Raw genomic sequence first — 10,000 nt, 5'->3', positions numbered from 1 at the left:
AATAAAACCCACCACCTTATTAATTAGTGGGTCATGATATAATACATTACTTAGGTACAGCTTATACATTTCTAATTATAATCTACAGACAGTGTGTTAGTTGAATGGGCAGACCTACTAATTAACAAATCTGCTACTCCTAGTATTACTACTTACACTAGTCTCTACTGCCTGCAGCGTTACAAATATGCCAATAATTATACAATCCTACTTGTGTGCCTTGCTCACCGAGCTAACCCCGGTGAACGCGCCCTGGCACAGGGCAGGCCAATACTTTTATTCGCTGCAGGTTTCTATTTTAATTCCTATTCTAATTTCCTAACCTAATGAACTATTCTAAGTCAGAAACGGTGCGTTGTCAAATCCGGTATGGTCGCCCCTCTCCCCCTATCCTGCGCGTGGCGGATTCCAACTTTACCAGTCGACCAGTCCACGCACAGGCGGTACGGGATTGGGGCATTGACCTAGTATGTTAATTTTTAAGTCTTAAAGCTCTCTCAGATATTGAGTTAGGACCTTTCGTGATACCTCATTTGCCAACTGATTTAGCAGTCGAAAGGTCTCTTCTTGTCTTAATAACATATACGTGTCATAGTTGGGTAGTTGCTGTCTAAGTGTAGTTGCTACATCATCGAAAAGGGGGCACTCGTAGACCACATGGTCGGGAGTTCCCTCCGATGCACCACAGTCACACGCAGGCGTTGCCCTCTTCCCAAACCGACATAGATACGTCGGGTAAGGCCCATGTCCAGTGAGAAAGTGGAACAAACCCCTAGTTGGTTCAAAATAACCCATGCTTATTCTTTCCCTCACATTCGGCAGGAAGCTGAAAGTTCTTCTGCCGGATTCCTCTGCCTCCCAAACTTCTTGCCATAGCTCTTCACCCCTCTTCCGTATCTCGCCCTTATCCCTAACCCTAACTCCCAAGATGTCTTCTACTTTTTCTATGTCCCCTTTCTTTGCCCAATACCAAGCACCCTGTTCCCTGAGTTTGATATCCAGAGGACAAAGCCCCATTATTACTAGTAGGGCCCCTCCCGGAGATGTTCTGTATGCCCCCACAGATCTTAATATCATGTTCCTTTGAACCCTTCTCACCGACATGGCGGGCACAACCCTCGTGAGCCTGTGTGCCCAGACTCCCGCGCCGTAACCCACTATTGATGTTAGTATGCTGTTATGATACAATTTGATAAGGTGAGGGGGGAGATGAAATCTTTTATGACCTATGGTGATAAGGTTATTGAGAATTTGCAGAGCTCTTTGTGTCACGGTTTCAATGTGCTTTCCGAAGTTCCACCTTTCATCGATGATGATCCCTAAGTAACGTCCCTCTCGTCGTCGGAGTACTGGTGTGCCCTCAATTCTTACAGTCGGGTTTCTTATTAACTGTCCCTTTAGTAATAGATAGGTTGATTTAGTCGGTGAGATGGTCATCTTGGTATTACGGCACCATGATAGTAGTTGCGTCATGGCTCTATCTATTTTTGGTTCAATGTCCTCGCGACTTCGGCCGCCAACCAGTAGAAGGAGGTCATCAGCGTAGGCTATCACCTCTAGCACATCTTCATTTTGTTGCAATGCATTTAAGAGTGGCTCCATGTGGATATCCCAAAATAGGGGACCTAAGACGGAACCCTGGGGACATCCCTTTGTTATGGGTTTTCCAATCCTCCCGCTAGGGGATGATAGCCAGACCTCCCGATCTACACAATAGCTCCTAAGGCAACCGTATAGCGGCCCTGGGCACTCTTTCTCCCGCAAGCAGGAGAAGAGCGAAGGCCACCACAGGTTGTCAAAGGCGCCACTAATGTCCACCATGATGCCGACGATGTACTTGCACGGGGCCGAACCACAGACCTCGGCCGCCAGGGCGATCGCATCAGATGCGGAACGCCCAGGCCTGAAGCCAAACTGTCTGTCGCTCATCCCGTGCAGCACTCGGTGGGCAGTCAGCCTATCAGCAAGCAGCTTTTCAAGGATTTTCCCGAGCACATCCAGAAGGCAGATGGGTCTGTAAGACTTTGCCTCAGCTGGATCTTTATCGGGGCCTTTTTTAATGATTACAACGTTTGCTGCCTTCCAGATCCTCGGGAATTTACCTTGCCGAAGGCACTCGTTGTACAGCTGGGTCAAAGGAGCGACCAGTTGTGGGGCCAAGAACTGCACCACCTCCGCCACAATGCCGTCTGGCCCAGGGGCTTTCCCTCTCTTTATTGTCTTTATGAGGGCAGCGACCTCTTCCTCCGAGAAGGGGAGGACTGCCTCATCATTTGTATAGTCGCCCAGATCTAAATCTCGCAACCGTCGCTGTTCCTCAGTATCCTCTGTTCTGTCGTCGTCAGGCAACAGGGATCGGAGTAGGACCTCAGCAGTCTCCTGCCATGAGTCCGTCATCCCATCCCCATGCCTGACTGTGGACAGCATCATAGGGGAGCGGATCTTTTCTCTTACTAGTTTATACGGAATCCCCCATGGATCCAAGGCCAGCTGATTGGTCACGAATGTCTCCCAGCTTCTAACTCGGACCGCTTTTAATTCTTTTTGAAATGTTTCCTTTGCCTCCCGGTATAGCAGTAACCATCTCTGCTTCTCCCACCAGACGACACTGCGCTGGTAGTGCCTTCGCAGCCTTCTGACAGACTGACGCAGCTCCTGCAGCTCAGGAGACCATGGTGTCGGCGAGGCCGCCATGGCCCTCCTCCTAGTTGGCACGGCCGCCTTCATCGCTCTAGTCACTGCACACACCAGTTCCTCAGCTCTGTTGTCGATGTCAATTTGTCTGTCACCATCCGGTAACGGAGGAATGTCACACTCTCTGGCTAAGCGTTCCCAGTTGGCTTTCCTGAAGTTCAACTGCACCTCCCACCCCATGGCCCAGTGGCACTCCCTGCTCCCTAAGGTAAAAGTGATAAGGTTGTGATCGCTTGTGGTGGCACTGTCTATCACCTTCCAGTTCTGTATTAGGTTTGCCGCATTTGGCGTGACCAAGGTCACGTCGATGTTCGTGCCTTGCCCCCCTCCCGCCGCATAGGTGGGAGAGTTTCCCGGTTTGTTTGCCACCACAAGCTGCAACGACATAATCACTTCTTCCACCTTTCCACCATTTTCGTCCCTTGTGCCACTGTACCATAGGGGGGACTTCGCATTTATATCCGCAGTTATGACAACTCTTCGTCCCTGCAACGCCATAGCCACTCTTGTTAGGTGGTCTAAATGTATGTCGATATCATCTCCATATTGAAAATACATGTTAATGAGTGTTATAGTGCCTGCTGGAGATTGCAGTTCTATGACGTTGCAGTGACTGTTTGAGTACTGCGAAAGTAAGGTTGCCTGCAGTTTTTTGTTGGTGATTACCACAGCTGCTTTGGGGGCATCCCCACAGCTGATGACTTGCCATGTAGTGGCCACAAAAGCAATTTTGCCAGCCAGAGAGTAAGGCTCCTGCAAACAGAGTACATCCAGTCTCCTCTCCTCCACTTCCCTACGGAGTTCCTGCATCACAAGTCGACTGTTGTGCGTATTTAGTTGGCCGACAGATGTCCTAGTCGTCATGGATAATATGTGTGTACACGGTCATATGGCCAGGTCTTGTTCGGATCGAAAGTTATTCTTCCGTTTGCCAGCACTGACTGGACGTATATATCCTCTAAATCAAATTTTTCTCCTCGTCTTTCAAACAGTTTCTTTAGCAGGTCACGCAGGGCTCCGAAGTCCGTGGGGAGATTCACCGACTTTAGCTGTATTCTATCTACAGCCTCCATCACCGAGAAGGTTACCTTTCTGCCGTTCTCATGTCCAATTCGGACCACATGTCTCAAGGCAGTGGTCAGGGTTGCCGGCTGCTCCAGTCTTGCCAGCTGCATCGTAAATTCGAGGTTTGGGTACACCCTCACCGGATCGACAGGCGGAAGCCTGACAATTGATGTATCAGAGGTGCAACCCACACTCGAACTTGTGACTATATTTTCCTGTATGGATGGTTTTTCAATTTTCTCCTTGGGGGTTGCCGCTACCACAGGATGCCCTTGCCGTGGATGGTCTGTTTTCGGCTCAGATCCCCGGCTTCGAGGGGAGGGAGCCATGAGTGGCATGGGAAATTCTGTTTGCTGTCCTTTATCTACCATGAATACCTCTGTCTGGACAGCAGTGTCTGCTGTTTCGACTTCTGAGCTCGATAGCGATCTCAGAAATTCCCTGAATTTGTGAGCCCTCATAGCATCCCTCCTTCTCTTGCTCGGGGATTTTCGCTTTGGCATCCTGTAGGTTGTGTCAGACTCAACCATAATCAATTCTGGATATTAGGCGTTGTTCTAACATCCTGTATGTAGGGCAACTCCGTCCTGTAGCTCCACATGGTTTTTCCCTCTACTCTTACAGGGAATACAAACACTGGCAGCCTTGCAGTCCTTACGTACGTGTCCATTGTCACCGCACTTGGAGCACGCCGACCCCCTGGTGCAGTGCCTGAGAATGTGGTCCAAGTCCCCACAATTGTGGCAACGAGGTACCACGATGTAATCCCTTACATTAATTGCATGAAACCCAACATATAGTCTGCCCATTCCAGTAATTTGCTTCCACATTTGTGGATTTACCTCGGCCACGTGATGGACAACGTCCCGATCACGGGGTCCTGTTTTGAATTTGAGTTTGAATTTATTATTGAATTCTTCCGCGTTCATGCTTTCAAAATTTTGTCCCCTTATTGTCTCACTTAACTCGTCATTAGTCATTATAGTTGGCACGTCATATAATATCACCAAAGGATTCCTTTTCCGTGGAGGTTCACATTTCATTACTGCATTCAGTTTTTGGTTTTTTAGTAGTTTTTCCTTATCTTCTTCTGAGGCTACTTCTACTATTACAGAGTTCTTGCTGGGTTTAACTTTCTTAATTCTTATTTTGTCCTTTACAGGATCTATTGTGGTAGTTAAAAGTTCTTGTAGCTTTTTTACACTTGTGTCCTGTCCTGGCAGCGTCCGAAGAAAAACTGCCGTGTCTTGTCTCTTTGCTACCCTGTCGATTGTATCTTTTGTGGTAGTTGGCTTAATGGGCGCTTGCGCAGCCACTGCCGCCCAGGATTTGGCTGGTTGTTTTCGCAGCCTGCTGTTTTCTTTTTCTAGTTCTTCTAAACGGCCTTCTAATTTTGCATGGGCAATAGCCCAGGCTGAAAGTTCATTCTTAATAATGGTCAAGGCAGCCTGACTGATCTTGCCATTTTTCACGTTCTGGTCAATCAACAGGGCGATTCTGTTATGCCTCTGTGCGACGGTTTCAGTATCAACATCTGCCTGCCCCACCTCGTCTTGTGGAGAGGGATCAGGCACAGCGGAAGCCCTCGAAAGCGCACTCGAATCACTCGTTATAGTTGTAGCCATGATTAACGAGTGATAAAGAAGAAAGTGGGAGCCCGTCTCTTGCCCCGGACCGGCTCCTCTGGCATGGGGGGGGACTTCTTGCAGCTCGCCCACCGACCTCGCCCCAAGGTCAAGGGCCCTATCGAACTGCCGGGTTCAGCACGCCGTTGCCAGCGCACTGGTCCCCATCGATGGCTTCGTCATCGGCGATTTCACGCGACGCTCCTCGGCAATTGCACCCCGCACTCCGGAGAGGCGGATGCACCTCTCGCCCTTCGCCGCCTACTAGCCCGAGTTTCCACCTTACGGCCAAGGACCCACTCCTACTCAGGTGGCGGGCCGGTCCCCCAGACGTTCGGCGGTCTGGACCCAGTTAACCTGGCCCAGGCGATGTCACCACCTCCTGGGTTTGGCAGAACACGCCCCGGTTACCCAGGGGCGCGGCGAAGCACCCTTGCCGACTCGCGCCGCGATCCCACGCCGACAAACGAAGTCGCCGGCATGCAGAGCTCCTGCTGGTCTGGGCCCTGCGAACAGAAAGGGACAGATGTTCGTCCCTCGACACAGCTCCCCCTGTGCCACGCACCCTTCGCTTTCGCATCGGGTTGGGTCGCAGCTCTCCCTTTTGTCGCACGGCAAAATGCCGAGCTTAACGTCTGGCACCACGGGAAGGCGGAAAGAGCCACTTGGGAAGGAGAGGTTGTAAGAGACACATCACTTCCCCTGTGAGGAGTGCCGCGGCACGCCCGTCTGGAAGCGATACGCCCCAGTGCGAGCCTCCGTGCCTTACGGCGCGCCGGCTACGGGCGAGCCCGCGCCGAACGCGCCGTCGAGCGACCGACCTCACGCCAGACTCGGGACTCTGTTTGCATGTATTAGCTCTAGAATTACCACAGTTATCCAAGTAACGTGGGTACGATCTAAGGAACCATAACTGATTTAATGAGCCATTCGCGGTTTCACCTTAATGCGGCTTGTACTGAGACATGCATGGCTTAATCTTTGAGACAAGCATATGACTACTGGCAGGATCAACCAGGGAGCTGCGTCAACGAGAGCTGAGCAGCCGGCCGCCCGGGAGTGTGTCCCGAGGGCCCGCGCGAACACGCAAGCGTCCGCTCAATTATTCTGCAAACAGGAGGAGGCTGAGCTCCCCTGCACGATACACCTCGAAACCCTCTCAGGTCCCGGCGGCGCGCAGCGCCGTCCTAAGTACTTGGTCGGGTTCGAGAGAGGCGCAATCGCCCGGAGATAGGCGAGTAGACGCTTTCAGTGCGAACACCCGTGCTCCCAACTGAGCTTGCCGCTGCCGACAGAGGCCCGGGAGCGTGCTGTCGTGGCATTGCCGGCGGGAAACAACACGCGCCACCTACGGTGACCGGCAGCTCCAACGCCAGCGCCACAAAAGGGCAAAGCCCCACTTGGGTGCAGAAGCGAACTCTCCCAGCACAGCGCACGCGCCAACACGTCCGCAGAGCTGCGATACAAACCACCTGCGAGAACCGCTGGGGGCGACCGAGCAGCAGACGGCGTCGCGACGCCGAGTGCCGGGCGGCGGCGCATCCTCAACGCACACAGTCCGCAATCGGACCAGCACACTGCAGATGTCCACCGCGCTTCGCACCGGGCTCGGCAGAACCCACTTTGGCCGCCTGGCGCCGCGCGCAGGGTGCGCCGGCGCATAGCTGGGACGCCAGCCGGGCCCGTCGGCCGGCGCTCCTGCCACTGGGCGCCCCCCACCAGCCGGCTGTAGTGCGTGCGCTCACGCAGCGCGCGGCCAGCACGCCGGGCGGCCCCCCCTCACCGGCCGGGGACTGTCCCGCCAAGCCACAGCCTCGTATCGCTTCATACCCACATGGCCAACTCAGGTTCGGGGGCATGGCGGGTACCGCCGAAACAACCGGTTCACAGATGTACCGATCGTCGCTATCACCGATGCACCTGCAGCGCGAACAACCGCTCAACAACTGATTTCCAGTTCATTTGCGGATCTTTGGCAGCAAACGTATACGTCAATCTACATTTGCGAAATCTACGATTCTGGCATGCCTGCATGTTATGTGTCACGACACGCTACATCAGCCCACATACACACTGCGGCATGTACACGAGAGAACACGTGGAAGATGGTCCGCGCACGTGTGCAATGTCCCTTGCGCGGTCGACTGTCAACCGGCCTCTGTAGCATGTCGCAGATGTGGAACGCGGTCCACCGTGCTATCATGTTGTGTGGGGCAATACGATTAAATAGGAAAACCCTCGTCGCTACATCAACAGACGGCTCACGCTGATTCCCGGCAGAGGGAGGAGGGGGGGGGGGGGCCAACATGCAATACTTTCGTCCGTACCTACTTACCACATGTCTGTACGGCGTACAACAGTGCAATCTCGCTGTAATGGGGAGACGAGACAAGTAGCATCGTGCACAACATATGGCCCTTATGATTCGCCATTGTAGGGCGCAGCCGGTGTACGGTCAAGCATGTGCCACATTATGTCACTCAGTACGTAACGACGGATGATCAGTGTGGGTTACGCGTACATCAGCGGACAGTCCACACAGGCCGTACCACAACGTACACTGACTGCATCGACAACCGAATGCAACTGAACAGCTGCAAGGCTCATTTCACAAACAAACGCCTGACCGACCAGCTTGGAAGGGCAGGAGGGGAGGGCGATATTCGTTCTGTAGCGGTACACCCTTCCAGTGGTTAGCGGGACTGTGTAGAAAGTACGCAACACTCGAAAGACCTTTATGTGAGGGTACGCACCATGGCATCAAGAAATACACATGACACCAGAGGATCCAAGCAGTGAACTATGTTCAGAGGGTTGCTGTTAGGCAAAGCTACATTCCTGTGACGTTACATGTGACAGTTAAGGTGCAGTGTAAGTTAGGTTAAGGTGCAGTGTAAGTTAGGTTAAGGTGCAGTGTAAGTTAGGTTAAGGTGCAGTGTAAGTTAGGTTAAGGTGCAGTGTAAGTTAGGTTAAGGTGCAGTGTAACTTAGGTTAAGGTGCAGTGTAACTTAGGTTAAGGTGCAGTGTAAGTTAGGTTAAGGTGCAGTGTAACTTAGGTTAAGGTGCAGTGTAACTTAGGTTAAGGTGCAGTGTAACTTAGGTTAAGGTGCAGTGTAACTTAGGTTAAGGTGCAGTGTAACTTAGGTTAAGGTGCAGTGTAACTTAGGTTAAGGTGCAGTGTAACTTAGGTTAAGGTGCAGTGTAACTTAGGTTAAGGTGCAGTGTAACTTAGGTTAAGGTGCAGTGTAACTTAGGTTAAGGTGCAGTGTAACTTAGGTTAAGGTGCAGTGTAACTTAGGTTAAGGTGCAGTGTAACTTAGGTTAAGGTGCAGTGTAACTTAGGTTAAGGTGCAGTGTAACTTAGGTTAAGGTGCAGTGTAACTTAGGTTAAGGTGCAGTGTAACTTAGGTTAAGGTGCAGTGTAACTTAGGTTAAGGTGCAGTGTAACTTAGGTTAAGGTGCAGTGTAACTTAGGTTAAGGTGCAGTGTAAGTTAGGTTAAGGTGCAGTGTAAGTTAGGTTAAGGTGCAGCGTAACTTAGGTTAAGGTGCAGCGTAACTTAGGTTAAGGTGCAGCGTAACTTAGGTTAAGGTGCAGCGTAACTTAGGTTAAGGTGCAGCGTAACTTAGGTTAAGGTGCAGCGTAACTTAGGTTAAGGTGCAGCGTGGGTTAGGTTAGGGGCCAACGTGGGTTAGGTTAGGGGCCAACGTGGGTTAGGTTAGGGGCCAACGTGGGTTAGGTTAGGGGCCAACGTGGGTTAGGTTAGGGGCCAACGTGGGTTAGGTTAGGGGCCAACGTGGGTTAGGTTAAGGGCCAACGTGGGTTAGGTTAAGGGCCAACGTGGGTTAGGTTAAGGGCCAACGTGGGTTAGGTTAAGGGCCAACGTGGGTTAGGTTAAGGGCCAACGTGGGTTAGGTTAAGGGCCAACGTGGGTTAGGTTAAGGGCCAACGTGGGTAAGGTTAGGGGCCAACGTGGGTAAGGTTAAGGGCCAACGTGGGTTAGGTTAAGGGCCAACGTGGGTTAGGTTAAGGGCCAACGTGGGTTAGGTTAAGGGCCAACGTGGGTTAGGTTAAGGGCCAACGTGGGTTAGGTTAAGGGCCAACGTGGGTTAGGTTAAGGGCCAACGTGGGTTAGGTTAAGGGCCAACGTGGGTTAGGTTAAGGGCCAACGTGGGTTAGGTTAAGGGCCAACGTGGGTTAGGTTGCCAGAGATGTGTCAAATCAGGATGTACGTTTGGCTGGTGTCAGGTGGTGGGTTGGTTCGATGCCTTTATAAGGGGTGTGGCCAAAGGGTATTTTATTACTTGTACCTTTTGTGTTGTGGCGTGGCGTTGCGTCCTGTGTTGATACTGGGTGGACCACTGTGGGTGTTGCTGGCTGATTTGAGCTGCGTTGTTTGCGGGTGATGTGAGACATTCTGTCTTATTAGTGGACGTGACGTTCCTCTTGTCGTTGTTTGGATAGTGTCCTGTGGCAGCGAGGATAAAATGGATGTTGTTGAACGATAGTGCTTTGGTGCTTTCGCTTTGTTACACACAGAGTGGACTGTGAGATAGGGTGACTGGGTCGAGTGCGGTTCACACTGTCCTCCCCAGTTTACAGTATGTATCATCTATG

This window comes from Schistocerca gregaria, unplaced genomic scaffold (assembly GCF_023897955.1).
Source record: "Schistocerca gregaria isolate iqSchGreg1 unplaced genomic scaffold, iqSchGreg1.2 ptg000458l, whole genome shotgun sequence".
NCBI lineage: Eukaryota > Metazoa > Arthropoda > Insecta > Orthoptera > Acrididae > Schistocerca > Schistocerca gregaria.
Note: the sequence above shows the minus strand (reverse complement) of the source record.